We start from the raw sequence: 20,777 nt of genomic DNA on the forward strand, positions 1-20,777 counted from the left end.
CATAATCTTTACCTCTAAAAATATCCCAACTGGTAGACATTCTGTCATGGGCACCTTGCCAACTGTTGGTATCTGCTCAATTCCAGATGTAATGACGCGAACAGAATTTCCATCGGAGTCGGGCCAAAAATAGCAACTCTCCTAAATTTTAGGAGTGTGGTCCTTTGTATTCTAGGATAATCTCCCATTCCCAAAGCTTGTACTTTCCAAATATTTAGACATCCTGGAGTCCACCAGACCCCTTTCATACTGGGAAATGTCCAGGCTAGTGACACAGGCTAGTGACACACTGTCCAATATATTATGAGATACGAGGCCGTTTTCACTTCCTGTTCAGAGAGGGTTTCGAACCACTTTCTAGAGTCATGAGATACCAGGATCAGAGATGCCTCGGATTATTCCTTCTGGAGCTACGTAGACATAGAGAGGGTCTCTTGAGAGGGAGGGGATCAGAGAGGGAGAGATCTACAGAGGCAGATTACAGATTTCTTTCGACCAGAGATTTAGCAGTCAGGCCAGCAGGCATTGCAACTAGCCCCAGAGTATAGCCGCACCAGAGGTACACTGATTGATCGGGCTATAGAGCTGGGGCGGTCCAGGCGTCCCAAGATGAGAGGCCCATCTCGACACCGGCGGAGACTACAAACAGAGGATGAGGACCATACTAGCATGGCATGGGAGACGTCCAGTCAGAGTACTCACCATGGAGGACATTGAGGATATCCGCCATCGACTGATGAGAGACATCTTTGGATAGTGATGTATATGATGCTTACCTTTGTTGCTGGAGTTTTCCTTCCCAGACGTTATCCATTAGGAGCTCCTAGTACCTTACTTTTCCTCATAGTTGTTGTTTCAGTTTTAGTTAGTTGTTTAGTTGTTTTAGCTTTTCTTACACAGACATTGTATCAGATCCACCAATTGTTGTAACCTTTTTGGTCTCATAGGTCATTTTGGCCTTTTGAGGACGTTAATATATCATTTCATTTCATTTCTCTCTCTCTCGGCGTTATCCATTAGGAGCTCCTAGTACCTTACTTTTCCTCATAGTTGTTTCAGTTTTAGTTAGTTGTTTAGTTGTTTTAGCTTTTCTTACATAGACATTGTATCAGATCCACCAATTGTTGTAACCTTTTTGGTCTCATAGGTTTCCTTCCCAGACGTTATCCATTAGGAGCTCCTAATACCTTACTTTTCCTCATAGTTGTTGTTTCAGTTTTAGTTAGTTGTTTAGTTGTTTTAGCTTTTTTACACAGACATTGTATCAGATCCACCAATTGTTGTAACCTTTTTGGTCTCATAGGTCATTTTGGCCTTTTGAGGACGTTAATATATCATATCATTTCATTTCTCTCTCTCTCTCTCTCTCGGCCACGCCACCACACAGGAAGATCCGGGCCATCATCTCCCATCATCGCAGGACCTTCTTGCGCCAGCTCAGTTTTACCACCTTGAGCACCATGTCATAGCGGCCCATGAGGGATGTATTAGGGTGATGTGAGAGCTCTCTGCTTATGTACCTAGATCAGATTTTAAAGTTCTAGATTTTTTTTTTGGTTATCTTTCTTTATTACTATTTTGTACCCAGGATGATGTACCTCATGGATATGATGTAACCTTTTGGTCTCATAGGTCATTTTGGCCTTTTGAAGATGTTAATACAACTTTGTTTCTCTCTCTCTCTCTCTCTCTCTCTCTCTCTCTCTCTCTCTCTCTCTATCTCTTGTTTTCTGCTCCCATTTCTTGCTCATACGATGTTGCTCTCCCACCTCTCTCTCTCTCTCCGAGGGAGACCTATCGGCCATACTCATTAGCCTCATGCTTGATATTTTGGAGAGTGGTATACCATCTACTGGGGGTTAATGCTGCTCTCATGTTTCTATGTTCCTAGTATTCCATGATGAGTTTCCATGAACAATTTTGTATCACCCCTTGAGATAGCTATGTTTATGTTTTGTTTTTGTTTTATTTTCCATTCTATGATGAGATATGCCATGAACATTATCGTATCACTTTGGTCTCATAGGCCCATTGGGTCTTTAGTAGACGCTTAACACTACAGCTCAGTGGGTCTGGAGATCAGCGCCTATTTTCACATATGGGCAGGAGACAGTGGAGTATGTTGACTCATACACATATCTCGGAGTGGTGTTCACTGGGCCCACATTTTCCATGAGGGGGGCAGCAGAGGCTAGATTGACTAGAGGATATGCAGCACTAGGAGGTCTAGAGAGGATGTGCTCACAGGTACAGTTTCAGGAGCCACGCACTAAGCTGTGGCTTTTTGACACGCTGGTCACATCGGCTATGCTATATGGAGTACAGATTTGGCTTGTTGTCATCTATGTAGATGACCTGATCATTACGGGGGACCATGATGCGGAGATCTTTGATGTAAAGATCTTGCTTAGACAGAAGTTTGAGATGAAGGATCTGGGGGAGCTCAGATATTTCTTGGGCATTGAGGTGATTAGGTCACCACATGGTATTGGATTACTGCAGAGAAAGTATGGCTTGGACATGATGTCCAAGTATGGTATGACAGGCTGTAAGCCTATCTCAGTGTCATTGGATCAGAATGGCAAGTTGAGTGCAGATTCAGGAGAGATTTTGGAGGATCCTACTATGTATAGGCGCATAGTAGGAAGCTTGATCTACATGACGATCACCAGGCCAGATTTGAGCTATGCTCTTGGGTTGGTGAGTCAGTTTATGCAGGTTCCTCGGAATCCGCATTTGGATGCATTGAGACGCATACTGAGGTATGTGAGGTCTACTTTGTATTGTGGACTATTTTATGAAACTGGGACAGAGATATGTGTACATGGGTACACAGATGCTGATTGGGCTGGTAGTATCTCAGATAGAAGATCTACTAGTGGCTTCATGTTTTCTTTGGGGAGTGTTGCTGTGACTTGGAGCAGCAAGAAGCAGCCTACGGTTGCTCTATCGAGTACAGTGGCGAGTACAGAGGTGCTGCTATGGCAGCATGTGAGGTAGCTTGGTTGAGAAATCTACTTGCAGATTTGGGTCTACCAGAGTATAGACAAGTTGTCATTTTTTGTGACAACATTAGTAGTATGCAGTTGGCCAGGAACCCAGTTTTTCTTGCTTGCACGGAGCATATAGAGGTCCACTATCATTTTGTTAGAGAGAAGGTTTTGGCAGGAGACTTTGACCTTGTTTATGTCAGCACACAGGATCAGGTCGCTGACATCTTCACCAAAGCATTGGGTACAGAGAAGCTCCGCAGATTCAGGGCTTCGCTTGGTGTACATGAGATGGAGTTGAGCTCAAGGGGGAGTGTTGAGATATCGAGCTCATCTAGTGAGGTGGTGGACACTGATGACCCGCCTGGGGGATAGGCCCACACTTACACCACTGGCATGGTTGGTGAGATCATGGGTGATATGCGGCCAGTGGGATGACAGGCTGTGTGACAGCCATTCTAGAGACTGGCATAGTTATAGCGTCAGCTCATTTAGTTGGGTTCACACTATAGAGAACCCTAGTATGTATTTGGTTGAGTACCTTTTCATATGTGTGTACTCTTATCTTTGTATATGGTGTGTTGAGTGTTGTGTGAAGAAGAAGAAGATTTTTCAGCCTCTCACGTTGTGTGTTCTCTTTTAGGGTTTTGTGAGTGTGTGTGTGCTTGCAAGAGCTCAAGCTCTCTTCTCCCTTGCATCTTTTCACTCTGGTGGCCAACGGTCATGAAGGATGCCAACAACGAAGTGAAGTAATGTGATGTCTGTCAACAAATGGGTCAACTTGGTGATTCTGATAGATTACCTACCTCGCCCATACTGCCGTTGTTTCCATTCATGAAGTGGGGATTGGATTTTGTTGGACCAATCAAGCCGCCTACGAGAAAGGCAACAGGTGTGAATACATCATTGTGGCAACCGACTATTTCACCAAATGGCCGGAAGCTAAAGCCGTGAAAAGCAATTCTGCGGAAAAGGTGGTGAAGTTCCTCTTCAAGGATATCATTGCTAGGCATGGATTGCCGGTGGAAATAGTCACTGACCAGGGCACACATCTACCCACAGTGCAATGGCCAGGCGGAATCTACCAATAAGGTTTTGACCAAGATTTTAAAGAAGATCATAAATGCCAACAAAAATGATTGGGATCAGAAGCTAGATGCGGCCCTATGGACATTGTGCACATCTTACAAAGTCTCAATAGGGCAAACGCCATTCAAACTAGTTTACGGGCTAGACACAATAATGCCCATGGAATTTGTGGTGCCCGGCCATCCAAGAAAAACTACCAATGGAGGAATCCCGGGAGCACAGAATACATGAGCTCCTAGCCTCAGAGGAAGAAAGACAACACAGTTCGCTACAGACTGAGATAGTGCAGTGAAGAAGGAAAGCTTGGATTGATAGGTATCTCAAGCACAAAATTTTCAAGCAAGGGGACCTAGTGACTGTTAGAAGTCATCTCCTGTCTAGATTTATACACCAGGGCCTTTGTTGTGGGTGTGCCCGCCCTTATCAGGTGTTTTATCATTTTTCCTCACTCCCCGCATTTTTTCCCTATTTTTTTCCATTTTTCTGTGGCTTGGGAGGCAGCCCATGTGCTGGCCGACTGTTGAACTGGTCCACGACTGCATCTGGGAGGTGGCCGACTGCTGTTGATCTGGCCGACTGCTGTTGATCTGGTCGTGGAGTTCTCAGGGCCAGTCGGCCTGCTGTAGGCAGCCGACTGCACATATGGGGGCATATAAATAGGCCCCCAGCCCCCCATTCCATTGTGTATCATATTCGGGATCTTCTAGTGTATATCAGAGCAGAGTTACACGCCTACTTCTCTCTCTCTCTTGTGCTGTTTTTCTGCCTGCGTTTTTGCTCTTGTGTTCCCAGATCTGGTCATCATCTCCGCTGCGTATTCTGACATGGTATCAGAGCCCTAGGCTCTAGATAGGTCTTCGGATTTGTGTGAGCAAGAGGGACTGTTTTGTGGCTGATTGGTGGACTGTTTTGGGCTGATCGGGAAGAGAAGGTGCAAGAGGAAGGCGGGCTGATTTGCTGGACAGCCACTTGCAAGTTTTAGTTCCCACCCACCCACCCACCCTTTTCAGAGTACATCCCCGCTATGGCAGATCTGTTTGGGATGGCCGAGAGACATGTGAAGATCCCGACACTCCCCACATTCCCGGTGGACTGTCAGTTGGACGAGAGCAACTACGGCATATGGAAGGTGATGATGGAATCTGTTCTGGAGTCTTACACGATTTTGTCGTCGTTGGTGTTCCACGGCCGGAAGTAGAGGAAGGGGAGTTACCGTCAACCCGAAAGGACCGGGAGGCCCTGACACAGATGTGGGATCGTGTCAACGCCAGGGTCCGTTCGTTTATTTTCCTCAACTGCACACCACAGGTAATCAACCATGTAAAGCATATGACGCTGGCCAGAGGTATATGGCAGCATTTGGCCTCACTTTACAACAGGGTATCGCCCATGAAGAGGATTTCCTTGGAAGTACAGATGCGGGTTATGAGCCCTGCAAAGTCGTCGACGATGCGGGAGCATATTAACAAGCTGCAGGCTCTTCAGCAGGAAGTTCTTCAGGCTGGGAAGGAGATATCGTCAGAGGACATGGCCATCACGTTGCTGTCACATTTGCCCTCCTCGTACTCAGCATTTTACTCGTCTTTGATTACCAGTGGTGGCAGGCTCAGCACCATCACGTGGGAGGAGCTTGTGCCCATGGTCTTGGACCAGGAGGAACGATTCACGAACCCTCCTCAGGGTGGAGGTACTGAGGCCCTTACTGGCCAACGGTCAAAAGGCCGTAACTCGGGCAAAGGGAAGGCTTTATCGGAGAAGTCTTCTGAGAAGAAGTCCGACGCTGACCGCGAGAAACTGAAGGCAGAGAGGACCTGTAATGATTGTGGTGAGAAAGGCCACTATTGGAGGCAGTGGCCCAGGCGGAAGACCGAGAAGGGTGAAGATTTCTCAGTAGCAATCATGAAGACTCCGGCTTTTGTGCACCTGGAGGTGATGGACACCGATGCTTCATTTTCTTCAGTCAAGGAGGAGATTGGAGGATTCTCCGCAACGGATACTTGGGAGTGGATTCTCGATAGTGGTGCTTCCAGGCACACGACTCCTTCCCGTTCCGGTTTACAGGATCTCTGCAGGCTTTCTGGTCATATTCTTACTGGGGATACGTCCACTATCCCAGTTCACAGTGAGGGCAGGATGGAGATAGTTCCCGATGGCAGAGGGGGGAAGCATTCCTCCCAGGTGTCGTATGTTCCGGCACTTGGTTTTCATCTGTTGTCAGTGCATCAGGTTTGCAAGACTGGCGTACGGGTGGAGTTTGATGAGCATTTTGTTGCTCTCCGGGACAAAGCAACAGGCCAAGTGGTTTGGGAAGGCAGAGTGGAGAATGGAGTTTACAGGCTTTCAGCACTCTCTCCCAGGTCCTCAGGTTTGTGATGAGTGGCAGTCTGGTAATGGCCACTTAAGTGTGGATACGCTGCAGGTGCGGGCTTTCCGAGACCAGGTGGTGGATAGCTTGCCAGTAGATGGCAACAGTTGGCAGGAACTTTCCAGTACTGATGTTGGTAGTTCTTGTGTTCCTCAGTTAGAGGAAGCTAAACAGGTCACTTATGCTCTGATGTCTCGTCGTGTTCGGGACAAAGAACCTCTGGTTGTTGAGGATGTTCTTTCCACGGGGACCTTTCGGAAAGCCAGGCAGGTGGCAGGTGCTTACTTGCAGAAGGAGGTGGTTTCTCCAGGCTTTGTGGTTCCGGATTCAGAGGGGGTGGTTGACAGGTTTCATCAGGTTTCCAGGACTTGTTTGTGCACCGTAACAGGTGTTGATCCTTGTGAGCAGTGTGATGTCTCTGTGACTCAGAAGCTGTATGGTTCATGGATCTAGTTGATGGACACCAGATTGGACGGGAGCTTCCTGATGAGGCGATTGAGCTCATGGTTGCACATGTCTCTTTGGGAGGCAGGATTGCGTTTCCTGTGGTTTCTGCGGCATGCGAAGGATCATGGACTCTTGTACACAGGAGGGGGATTGTTGGATGGAGTCCGACTCCACGGTTGGAGTGACTCAGTTTGGGGAGGAGATCCGGACACGAGGGGATCTACTTCAGGCCCAGGAGCAGTTTTACGGAGCAGGAGGAGGTTACATTGCAGGTTTGGGCTTCCACTGGAGGAACCCATGGTCATCCAGAGGCACTTTGTTTGTGAACAGATCGTTGCTGATGACATCTTGTTGGAGTTCTGTTCGACTGAGGACACCACGGTGGACCTCTTCACGAAGTCGCTCTCTCAGGATTTGCTCAGGCGGCACCCTAGCTCCCAGTGGTTGGTTACACAGCCAGGAGCTGCGAGGGGGTGTTAGAAGTCATCTCCTGTCTAGATTTATACACCAGGGCCTTTGTTGTGGGTGTGCCCGCCCTTATCAGGTGTTTTATCATTTTTCCTCACTCCCCGCATTTTTCTCCTATTTTTTCCCATTTTTCTGTGGCTTGGGAGGCAGCCCATGTGCTGGCCGACTGCTGAACTGGTCCACGACTGCATCTGGGAGGTGGCCGACTGCTGTTGATCTGGCCGACTACTGTTGATCTGGTCGTGGAGTTCTCAGGGCCAGTCGGCCTGCTGTAGGCAGCCGACTGCACATATGGGGGCATATAAATAGGCCCCCAGCCCCCCATTCCATTGTGTATCATATTCGGGATCTTCTAGTGTATATCAGAGCAAAGTTACACGCCTACTTCTCTCTCTCTCTTGTGCTGTGTTTCTGCCTGCGTTTTTGCTCGTGTTCCCAGATCTGGTCATCATCTCCGCTGCGTATTCTGACAGTGACAGGTGTTGGTCTACAACTCCAAGTTGGGCTTGCACCCCGGAAAACTCAAGATCCGGTAGCAGGGATGTGGCGCGACTGTACGACAATAGCGGTCGTACAGAATGCTAATGTGGTGCGACTATATGAGCAGGTACAAGATCGCGAGGATGTACATTAAAAATTCAGGACTAGCTAAACCTATCTTTGATAGCACTATTGTTAGGCTTAATCCTAATGAGCAAGAAATGAGAGCAGAAAACAATAGAGAGAGAGAGAGAGAGAGAGAGAGAGAGAGAGAGAGAGAGAGAGAGAAATGAAATGAAATGAAATGTTATATTAACGTCTTCAAAAGGCCAAAGTGACCTATGAGACCAAAGTTACAACCATGTGACATCTCATACATGATAGAATGTGCAGCGGAAGAAGGGAAAGTGGAAACACAGGAGGGAGAGAGAGAGAGAAAGATGGAGAGAAAACACAGGTGAGAACCTGCTCTCAATATCATCACCAAAAGGAATACATGTCCCGAGCAAGAGGGGAGAACCTCGTAACTGAGGGACTGCAGCTAGACAAGCTAGGCAAGCAATGCAAGCAGTAAAATATGAGGGAGGCATGCCGGCTATATATACCTCTACATGAAGGCAGCCGACTAGGGATAAATACCTCCACGACTGGGGAAAATCCCAAGACCATAAAATGGGGAATAAATATGGGTAAAATATGAGTGAGGGGTGACCAACCCCTCTGACTAACATGGTCAGCCCTAGAGGCTAAAATAGGACACCAAATAGGAAGCCAGCAAGTAGGGGATGATGTCTAACACCCCCTCTCAGCACCGGATGCTGAGCAAACTCCAAGAAGCCAGAGACGCCGTCCTCGATCAAAGATGAAAGACTGCAGAAATAGGTACCAAGAAAGCTCCACAAGCAATCTCCTCAGCAACTCAGCTACAAAAACAACAGAACAAGCTGCTAGGTACACCGTTCCTCTGGAAGAAAACAACCATATAGGCTGCGACGTGCTGCTCCAAATAATGGTTCCAAACCCAAGTGTAAGAACACTCCCCGAAGTCGAATGTCGTGTATCCAGCCTGGAGAAAGTATGAAAAACCTCATAACCAACCAAGATCAAATCCTGTATATAATCAATCCTGGGAGAAGCAAACTGCTCCTCACTGGAACCCTCAAAAGAAATAGAGTCAATCTGCTCCAACTCTGTACCAAGAGTAGCCAAATGCTGTATAAAAGCATCCTCTGAAAAGGTCGGCATCGCAAGATGTGTAGACTTTGTAGAAAATATGGGGTCCATCTGCTCAAACTCCATAACATGAGTTGCCCAATGCTGTACATAAGTACACGCCACTGAGGTGGGCATCGCAAGATAAAAGGACTCCACATCCCCCTCTGAAAAATGATATCGTCGGACTGGTACAAGCCCAACCTGATTCTGATCCAAATCCAAAAAACTCTGGAAGTACCACTGTGCCCCAGGCACGATTAGCAACCACAGATCCAAAGCATCCCACTGGGTCCAAAAAAACATCCTCCAAAACAACAAGCCATCAGAACTGGCAGGGGAAGAGGCATCCTCAGAAGCATCACAAAGAGAGGCAGAGGTAGACTCCTCACAACGAGGAAGGGAAGCAGGAATATAAACTGCAGTGGCAACAAAGTCCTCAAAAGCATCACGAATAGCAGAAGACTGTTCCAAAAGTAGAACCAGATCCCAAGAATCAGCAACAGATAAAAGATCCATGTGAAAGGATCACACCGCAAAAGGGCAAAACACCCTCCTTGTTCTGCAAATACTGCAAAGAACACAAGCTCGGACAAAATAAACTCTGCTCAGGATCTCTGAAAAGATCACTGCTCTCCTCCAAATAACTGTAAACTCCTGTCAAAGAAAAATGTCTCCACAGGTACAACACAGCTCCCGAAATTGATCCTCAAGTGAAGTAGCTGGAGAAAGGCTCCCTCTGAGTGTAGAAAACTTCTGTGGGAAGCAAAACGCAGCCAAAACACTGCTATCCAGCAAAAATAGCACTCCACCGCCAACAGAAGGCAAGGAACATGTAGAAATTGGGAAACTGTGTAGGCCAAGAACAAAACACAGGTATAGATGCTCCGAAATCAGCAAAACGCTGACTGAAATCAGAAATTCAGAATCCTCCTCAAGTACCAAACTGCCTCCAAAGCCACAATCCAATCAAGAAACCCCCTCTGCAAGTGATCTGTGTCCACTGGAGAAGAAAACGCAGCCAAACAAGGGCTACAAACCTGAAAATTCAGGCCAACCAGTGTCCACACCTCCTATGAGGAAAAACGCTGAAGAGAAGGTACCTTCGGGTCCAATAGATGAAGCCCAATTGAAGGTAGAGCTACCAGCAAGATCGGTTCAGAAAAAACGCAGCAACCATGGTTGCAATTCTGAAAACGCAGAGGTTTAAGGGGCTGTAGAACGGGCTGAATCTGGAAACGCAGAAGAAAGAGGTACACCCAAGCCTCAGATCAGCAAATCAGCATCAGAAACCTGTAGAAGAAGAAAACACAGCAAATATGCTGCTGTTGGCCTGTACAAAACATGCGACCAGCACTACAGGGGGGGTATGAACGCTGAGAATTGCTGAAAACTGCTGTAGACAGCCACCTGAAGAAAACCGACAGCAACCAATGTGCTGCTGCTCTTGCTGAAAACGCAAAAAACGCAGGTCTGTCCAGGGGCAGAAAAAACGCAGATATGAAGAGGTATAGGAGGGAGCATCCAACGCTGAAAATCACCGGCGCTCTGATACCATGATAGAATGTGCAGCGGAAGAAGGGAAAGTGGAAACACAGGAGGGAGAGAGAGAGAGAAAGATGGAGAGAAAAGACAGGTGAGAACCTGCTCTCAATATCATCACCAAAAGGAATACATGTCCCGAGCAAGAGGGGAGAACCTCGTAAGTGAGGGATTGCAGCTAGACAAGCTAGGCAAGCAATGCAAGCAGTAAAATATGAGGGAGGCATGCCGGCTATATATACCTCTACATGAAGGCAGTCGACTAGGGATAAATACCTCCACGACTGGGGAAAATCCCAAGACCATAAAATGGGGAAACAAATATGGGTAAAATATGAGTGAGGGGTGACCAACCCCACTGACTAACATGGTCAGCCCTAGAGGCTAAAATAGGACACCAAATAGGAAGCCAGCAAGTAGGGGATGATGTCTAACAATACACTATCTGGAAAAGAAAAGAAAGGACTGAAGGTAAGTATCTAGCCCTACAATACATCAGTAGGGAGCATCCGGAAGCAGCAACCAGGGAGAGTGGGAAGCTAATGCTACTAGTCAAAATGGGGTGCATGAGTACATGGATACATGAATACATGAATATGGGGGAGTACAAAAGTGACAGTGAGTACAACAGTATATGGCTGGAGTGGTAATCATCCTAGGAGCTCTAGCATGGGTCTCTGCCGGATGGCCTGGATATCTGCCATAGTGAGATGCCTGGTTGGACGAGCCCGATGCCTCGCAATGATGCTCTGAATCCTCCGGTGTAGGTGTGAGACATCATCCCCTACTTGGTGGCTTCCTATTTGGTGTCCTATTTTAGCCTCTAGGGCTGACCATGTTAGTCAGAGGGGCTGGTCACCCCTCACTCATATTTTACCCATATTTATTCCCCATTTTATGGTCTTGGGATTTTCCCCAGTCGTGGAGGTATTTATCCCTAGTCGGCTGCCTTCATGTAGAGGTATATATAGCCGGCATGCCTCCCTCATATTTTACTGCTTGCATTGCTTGCCTAGCTTGTCTAGCTGCAGTCCCTCACTTACGAGGTTCTCCCCTCTTGCTCGGGACATGTATTCCTTTTGATGATGATATTGAGAGCAGGTTCTCACCTGTGTTTCCTCTCCATCTTTCTCTCTCTCTCTCTCTCTCTCTCTCTCTCTCTCTCCCTCCTGTGTTTCCACTTTCCCTTCTTCCGCTGCACATTCTATCATGGTATCAGAGCGTCGGTGATTTTCAGCGTTGGATGCTCCCTCCTATACCTCTTCATATCTGCGTTTTTTTTCGCCCCTGGACAGACCTGCGTTTTTGCATTTTCAGCAAGGGCAGCAGCACATAGGTTGCTGTGTTTTTCTTCAGGTGGCTTTCTACAGCAGTTTTCAGCAGTTCTCGGCATTCATACCTCCCCCCCCTTAGTGCTGGTCGCCTGTTTTGTACAGGCCAACAGCAGCATATTTGCTGCGTTTTTTTCTTTTACAGGTTTCGGATGCTGATTTGAGGCTTGGGTGTACCTATTTCTTTTACAGGTTTTTGATTTGCTGATTTGAGGCTTGGGTGTACCTATTTCTCCAGAGCGTTTCCATATTCAGCCCCTTATACCCCTGCTGAAAAATGTATGTTTATTGGGTATTCCCTTGAGCAAAAGGGATACAGGTGTTATAACCCTGCTACACGTGAGTTGAGGGTAAGCAGGGATGTTTTTGATGAGATGAGCAGCTGGTATGCTGCTGAAAAAGAAGCTGTTGGGGCTGATGTGAGTGGAAATGTGGTTGCATAGAATACGAGTCAGCAATCACAGTCTTTGAGTGGACCGGGAGAGTCCTCATCTAGTGGTTCAGTTGATAGACCATGGAGTGGCAGGCTGCGTCGTAATACCAGTCCTGCAAATGTGATTAGTACATCACATAAAGGCAAAGAGAAAGTGGTTGAGCCCCTTAGTATGCCTGACATTTCTGCAGGGCATTCTCATGTTGATGGAGAGTCTAGTGGCTCAGAGATGAGCCTTGATGAGGATCTTGGGATACCAGCTATGAGAACACCTGGTGTAAAGAAGGCTATGGAAGCCATGAATGCAAAGCTGCGAAGATCTGGGAGAGTGAAGAAGCCTGTGCAGAGGTTTACCTATGATGGTTATGTGGCACATCACTATGCATACATGGCAAAAGTTGTACAAGTTGTAGAGCCCACATGTATAGATGAGGCTGTTGGGAGAAAGCTATGGATGAGGAGATGGATGCACTATATGAAAATGAGACTTGGGATTTAGTGCAATTGCCCGAAGGCAAGAAAGCCATTGGATGCAAGTGGGTGTACAAAGTAAAACATAACAGTGATGGAAGCATAAGCAGGTACAAGGCTAGATTGGTAGCCAAAGGATATGCGCAGACACATGGCATTGATTATGAGGAAACTTTCAGCCCAGTTGCCAAGATGGCAACAATGAGAGTTGTGATAGCAGTGGCTACGTCAAAGCAATGGTCTTTACATCAGATGGATGTAAAGAATGCATTCTTGCATGGGGATTTGCAGGAAGAGGTGTATATGTTGCAGCCACCTGGTTATGAGGATGTGAGTCACCCCGAGCATGTTTGCAGGTTGAAGAAAGCCTTGTATGGCTTAAAACAAGCACCAAGAGCATGGTCTGACAAGACCTAGCCTAGATCGTCACAGTCGATCAAGATGCACATACGATGGATGGAGATCGATGGAGAGACCACTTGTGTCCATGATCTCCAGGATGATTCGGGCTATCTTCCAAGGCTTTCTTCTACATGGTTTTGCCCAATTTTACTCTCCTTGAGCCCTTTGGTTTAGCGAAATTTGATTCTTTTTTCTTCATTTCTTCCGCTTGTCCATCCTTTGTTTCCGCGTAGTGCCCCATCACTTCATCTACCTGTAACATGTACAAGGGCACCATTCTTAGGTTTACCATCATGTGGAAGGCATGTCTGAATCCATTTTTCTTGGTTGAATTCGGTGGTGAAAGGTTCTCCACACTAGCTTTCCCATAAAGTTTCCTCCATGTTATGGCTTCCCGCGGACTTGTTTTGGGGATTTATTTTTAGCCGAATGTTGCTCAGCGGAGATTTTTCTACTTTGCCGCGATTTTCACAAAGGAAATATTCCTGACCTAGTAGTGGTGGAGGTTTCCTTCAACGGAGAATTTTCCAGTGGACAGTTGTGTTTCCCGAGCACGATCACTAGGTGTTTCTTGTTGATTTCCCTCTCCGTGGAATGGCAAGACAACAGTCTGTGGTGTCAGACCAGTCAGGCAATGCCGTGGGAGAAATATAGCCACCCGCTAGAGCTTCTGGATTCGAACACCAACACTAGAGTGGACATGGGGACACTGAGAACTCAACTCAGCCTTGGAACTTCTCACACTCACACTCACACTGAGCTCTCACACTCACACTGAGCTCTCACACCACTAAGCCACACTCTCACTCATTCTCTCTGGCACATAGCATGTTTCTTAAAACAAGAACAAGTCGACACATTGCGAAAAACACACAGAAAATAAAGTGAGATGTAACATTGCTCTTTCATAAATGTATTACTTTCAGAATCGATACAATTCACTATAGAGCAACTGCTCAAGACATAAGTGAAAATCTCCTAAGAACTACAACCATAGCATGGTTCACATCACTGGCTGCTCACTAGGTATGACTATCAGCGGCACGCATTCTTGCATCCGTCAGCTCTCTCTCTCTCTCTCTCTCTCAAGAAAGGGAAAGGTAAAGAATCGCCACCCATCCCCACTCCCACCATCATCAACATGACCCTTGAAGAGGAGCAAAGGAGGAAGACCCGGGCCTTACATGTATGAGTGTCCGGTCTAAAAGACCGTTATGATGCGGAAGGGGAAACCAAGGAGCTCTTCTCTATGATGGGCATTGAAGCCACGCACACAAAGGCATGGAGAGTGGGAAAGAAGAGAGAAGGTAGTGGTGGCGAATCTTCTAAGGAGAGAGCACTTATCATTCGTTTCCCCTCCATGGAAGCAAGAAGGACTTCTTGAAGAGACGTCCTACACTCGAGAAGACGGGAATATTTCTTGGAGATGACCTCACACTCTCGCAACTTGCTCACATGAAAGAAGTTATGCCAGAGATAAGGGCAGCCCGAGAGAAAGGGAAAGTGGCCTTCTATAGAGATGGTAGAGTGGTGATTATGGAGAGGCGCTCTTCATGACGGCGCGAGACCTATGGGACTACACTCAAAGTTGCTACTTGGAATTGTAATGGATCTCTACGTCTTGATGTAGGGGCTTTTGAGGATAGTTTCACTGGGAGGGACATCATCTTCTACTGTGAGACGCATCAGGCTCCTGGACAGTCCATGCCACATGTTAGTGGATACCGATGGGAGACAGCTTGTAGACAGGAGACTTGTTCAGAGCATAGAGGACGGGGCTTAGGAGGAGTGGCAGTATTGTTTAGAGAGGAGCTACAGCCACTGATACATATAGTCCGTAGAGATGAGCAGGCTAGGTACATGTGGGTTAGACTGAGGCCAGAGACGGGCAGATATCTCTACATTTCTATATGCTATTTTGCTCCTAGTACATCAGTGTATGCATCACCTAGCGGGCAGTCTCCCTTTTCTATTTTGGATGATGATATTTTAGAGTTCTTCAGGGATGGTGACATCATTCTCCTGGGGGACTTCAATGCCAGGACCGCCCATAACCAGACAGTATTTTATGATACCTCAGAGGAGATGTTGAGGGAGCTTGATGTTAGGGATATGGGCCTATCTAGACTATCACAGGATGAGGATTATACAGTGTATGGGCGGTATTTGATAGACATGGGGACTGCACATGGATTGGCCATCCTGAATGGCCTACAGAGATTCCCGACATCGGGCGGTTTCACTTGCTTTCCACATAGGCATGGTGCTAGTACAATGGACTATGTTATGGCTCAGCCCAGTCTCATTCCCTCTTTTCAGGATTTTATGGTAGGCACTAGGCCGGTTGGAATAGCAGTGGATCATGCTATCTTGTCCTTCACTCTCACATTTCAGTTCAGCACCGCTCCATTGGGACAGGTCTCCACACACACTCGTTATACCTTTACGAGGGAGACTGACACCATGTACACGGATGAGATATACAGACGCTTATGTGCCGAGGAGCCGGGACGGCCATTAGATGAGCTCACTCAGATATTGATAGATACGCTTCATGCTGCAGCATCAGAGGCATATCCCCATAGTCAGCCTACACGGAGACGATCTGGGAACATGGGGTGTTACCACTCACAGACAGTCACGGATTACCTTCCGGCACCTAGTGCGACGGAAGAAGAGGGCTTATCTTGCTCAGTTAGAGAGGGATTTGTATCAGTTATTTATGAGTCGGGACTCAGGCGAGGCATGGAGACTATTTCATGAGCATTCACCATCACCAGCCATTACCTCCACAGAGATTTGGGGTGAGTATGCAGCATCCCTGTACACAGCAGCAGGACAGCCGCCCCTGCCAGACCCATCGGAGCCATGCCCAGAGACATGTGCTTTCTTTACTGCTGAGATGGTAAAGAAAGCTATTGACAGGATGAGGAGTGGGAGAGCATATGATCATGATGGTTTGGTAGCAGAGCACTTTATTCATGCCAGAGATATGCTTGCAGAGCTTATTGCTATGATGTTTAACCGAGCCATGTGTGAGGGTTTTCCTGAGACTTGGAATATGTCCACGATTGTGCCTATCTTCAAGTCAGGGGATCCCATGCTTCCTGGGAATTATCGTACCATCATGATTGGTCACACATTGGCTAGATTATATGCATCTATTTTTGAGCAGGAGTTGAGTAGATGGGCAGAGAGAGAGGGCATACGTGCATCAGGGCAGGCAGGGTTCAGGAGAGGTTTCTCCACTCTTGACCATATCTTGACACTCAGAGCTATTATTGAGGAGAGCAGATTATATGGCAGGAGGATTTATTGTTGCTTTGTGGATTTCCGCAAAGCTTTTGACACAGTACCGAGAGCCAGACTGATGCGCAGACTACAGGAGATGGGAGTGCCCACAGAGCTGATTTGGGGAATCATGGCTTTATACAGGACAGTTGTGGGACAGGTACGTACTACTCAGGGTATATCTGAGATGGTTCACTCCACTATTGGAGTGAAACAGGGCTGCCCCCTTTCTCCCACCTTATTTGGGATGTACGTGGATGAGGTTCAGACTATGTAGAGCGGGAGGTTGACAGAGGAGCACAACTAGCAGGGACATGGATTCCGCTGTTATTGTATGCTGATGATATTGTGCTGATCTCAGATTCTCCAGAGGGGATGCAGCATCATTTGGATGCATTGCACACATTTGCACAGGACAGTGGATTGTCTGTTAACGTTGGTAAAACCAAGGTGATGGTGTTTAACACCACAGCACAGTGGGTTAGGAGGTCAGTACCCACCTTTACATATGGTCAGGAGACAGTGGAGTATACATATGCATATACTTACCTTGGTGTGGTTTTCAGTGCCACTATTTTCCTTGAGGAGAGCAGCGGAGACCAGATTGACCAGAGCTTATGCAGCATTGGGGAGACTAGAGAGGATGTGTTCGCAGGTTCAGTTTCAGGAACCTCGAACAAAGCTCTGGCTCTTTGACACTTTGGTCACTTCAGCCATGCTGTATGGAGTGGAGATATGGGGACCCTCAGTGGATCACCATAGCCGAGCTGGTAGCACTGATGGATGGAGACATATGGAGAGGCCCTTGGTTTCTATGATTTCCCGGATGATTAGGGCCAAGGCCTCCGTACCACATGATATTATCCGTGCAGAGATGGCTGCCCCCCCATTGGTGGTAGAGGCACTCACTCGATCAGTCTCCTTTATACATAGCACTTGGGCTCTCCCTAGAGACAGATATGCTCGCTTAGCCCTGGAGTCTTCACGACAGTTGGCATCACAGGGAGACGGATCATGTTGGTATGCACAGATGACAGCTTGGTTCCAGTTGCATGGCTTTAGTATGGAAAGGCTACCTCCATTTCAGTACTCCCTGGATGCACCCTCCCTCTCTCTCACACGGGCAGAGATTACCAGACTTATCAGGCAGGACTTGATTCAGCTGGACACTAGGAGGACATGGATACAGCCGACACAGGAGCTTGGTACGAAGATGGCTTTCTATAGAGATCATCTTCTCCAGCTCACGCAGGATGGGTTTGTGATTAGACCCAACTACATGGATACTCATCTTTCTCATGGGGTACGGTGTGTTATTGGTCAGATGCGCACATCCTCACACCAGCTAGAGATTGAGACTGGTAGATTCAGAGGAGTACCAGCTGAGGCCAGGATTTGTCAGCTATGCCAGATGGAGCCAGAGACAGAGTTACATTACATATGTCACTGTCTAGTATATTATGAGATACGAGGCCGTTTTCACTGCCTGTTTAGAGAGGGTTTCGGACCACTTTCTAGGGTCATGAGATACCAGGATCAGAGATGCCTCGGATTATACTTGCTGGAGCTTCGTAGACATAGAGAGGGTCTCTTGAGAGGGACGGGATCAGAGAGGGAGACACACCTACAGAGGCAGATTACAAACTTCTTTCGACGAGAGATTGAGCAGTCAGGCCAGCAGGCATTGCAGCTAGCCCCAGAGTATAGCCGCACTAGAGGTACACTGATTGATCGGGCTATAGAGCTGGGGCGGTCCAGGTGCCCCAAGATGAGAGGCCCATCTCGACACCGGCGGAGACTACAACAGAGGATCAGGACCATACTAGCACGGCATGGGAGACGTCCAGTCAGAGTACTCACCATGGAGGACATTGAGGATATCCGCCATCGACCGATGAGAGACATCTTTGGATAGTGATGTGTATGATGCTTACCTTTGTTGCTAGAGTTTTCCTCCCAGATGTTATCCATTAGGAGCTCCTAGTACCGTACTTTTCCTCACAGTTATTTCAGTTTCAGTTAGTTGTTTTTAGCTTTTCTTACACAGACATTGTATCAGATCCACCAATTGTTGTAACCTTTTTGGTCTCATAGGTCATTTTGGCCTTTTGAAGACGTTAATATATCATTTCATTTCATTTCATCTCTCTCTCTCTCTCTGTCTCTCTCTCTCGCTGCTCGCCTTGCACCATCCTTCTAAGCTCGGGCATCTTGATCTTGGCAATGGCTACCCTGGTGGTTACAACCCGTCATCTTCACATGTGCAGTACCGAGGTGGTGTCCACGACGTAGAGGGTGGTCAGACTGTGTGCTCTGCCGCCACCAAGCTACTGGGCTCAACAACACTTTACAATCTAGGTCTATATCAAAGACCGATAATGTGAACCATAGCTTCTTTATTGCATGATTTTCAGCCTGTACCTCCTCTAGAATTGAATCATAGCTTGAAAGAGTGGATATTGGTGGATCAAAAGGCAGCTTGTCGTGCGGTGCCCTTTCACAATTTGACTGCAGCTAGTGCATACAAATTGCTTCTACCTCCACCTTGGATACATGCTCATGGAAATTCACTACGGCACATTAATAACAAGCCTTCTAGTTGGTGGAGGGTCTCTCTCTCGAAGATCTGGAAGAGTAAATTACCCCTCAAACAAAAAGTCTTCTTTTGGAGATGCCTCAATGGTGCTTTACTTGGCATGTGCACCCATGCACTGCGGTACACGGCGACAAACTGACTCATCAACAGTGCATTGAAGTAGTACCTTTTAGGTTTATAAATACAAAGGCCGGTGACATCTCCTCAGCTTCTAATCAATTGTTCTCAACTGAAAAGCTTCCTGATATCTTGTAAAACCTGTGGATACTCTGCAAAGAAGTTCTCATCCACTCACTTGGCATCCATAGGCTATAGCCGAATAATTCTTGAACTTGACAAGGTACTTTCTAGTAACTTGGCTATGTGATCCCACACTATCTGCTCTAGTTGAGAAACTTCCTCTAGCTCTTTAACTTCTGGTGGATCCTCGTTCACTGGTTCCAAAGGTCCGGGACCCTTATAAGCTCTTAGGAGACACACATGAAAAGCATTGTGAATCCTCCAATGATTGGGTAATGCTAGTCTGAAAGCCACATCGTTGATCTTTTCCAATATTTGGAAAACCAATTACTCCACCGTCCTTCTATGCTTATCCGCAGTCTTTTTTTGCTTAGCCCTTAGCCCCTCTATGGCTGTCGGCACCTGTGCAAACGTCGCATCCAAATCTATGACATACTCATCTATTGCAAAGATCTCATCCTTGGTCCTTAGAAGTGGTGGTAGTACAACTTTGCCATAAACAATCTCAAACGGTGCCTTTCTTGTGGAACTATGCATTGTATTGTTGTAGAGCAAACTCTACTAGTGGAAGATACTACTCATCTGTTGCAAAGATCTCATCCTTAGTCCTTGGAAGTGGTGATAGTACAACTTTGCCATAAACAACCTCAAACAGTGCCTTTCCTCTGGACCTATGCACTATATTGTTGTAGGCAAACTCTACTAGTGGAAGATACTTCTTCCACTCCGTTTTTTGTTCTGTCACATAGCACTTTAACAAACCCAATATGGAGCTCTTTAACAAATCCAATATGGCTGAATTTACTATCTCACTCTGGCCATCCGTCTATGGATAATATGAGGAAGAAACATTCAATTTCATCCCCATATTATAACAAAATGAAACAAACTGGTGGTCCTCGGATCTCGATCACCAATGGTAGACTTGGCCATTTCATGATGTTTGAACACCTGTGCCAAAAAATCCTTGCCATGTGGTCTGCCTTGATGGTCTTCCTTACTGGAATGAAATGAGCTTGCTTACTCAACTTGTCCACAATAGTCCAAATACCATCATTCTCAAACTTTGACTTCGGCAACTCAAAAACGAAGTCCATTGCTATACTTTCCCATGGCCTCTTAGGCATGGGTAGAGGCATAAGCAGTCCTGGAGTCTTTTGATGATTATACTTAACCTTTTGACAAGTCAAACACTCGGATACATACTTGTCAATATCCTTTCTCATGCTAGGCCAATAGAAGTACCGTTCCGTACCGTTCCAATGCTTGTGTAGTAGAAGAAATACCTCTATGCTGTGCATAAGGTGGTGCATGTGACTCCTCAATCACTTTTTGCCTCAAATCCTTGGTTACTCATAACCGTGTATCCATTATCAAGTATCCCTCTTTCAAGGAATAGTGATTAACTTTCTGACCATCC

The 20,777-nt window shown here is 46.8% G+C and overlaps 1 protein-coding gene across 2 annotated transcripts in view; it reads left to right on the forward strand.

The window, feature by feature from the left end:
- The window catches only part of LOC147610520 (sm-like protein LSM1B), a 143,748-nt gene that overhangs the window by 67,598 nt on the left and 55,373 nt on the right, over positions 1 to 20,777 (forward strand). The window lies entirely within an intron of this gene.

The sequence above is a fragment of the Cibotium barometz genome, chromosome 49 (assembly GCF_041138505.1).
Source record: "Cibotium barometz isolate CiBa-2024 chromosome 49, ASM4113850v1, whole genome shotgun sequence".
Lineage (NCBI taxonomy): Eukaryota > Viridiplantae > Streptophyta > Polypodiopsida > Cyatheales > Cibotiaceae > Cibotium > Cibotium barometz.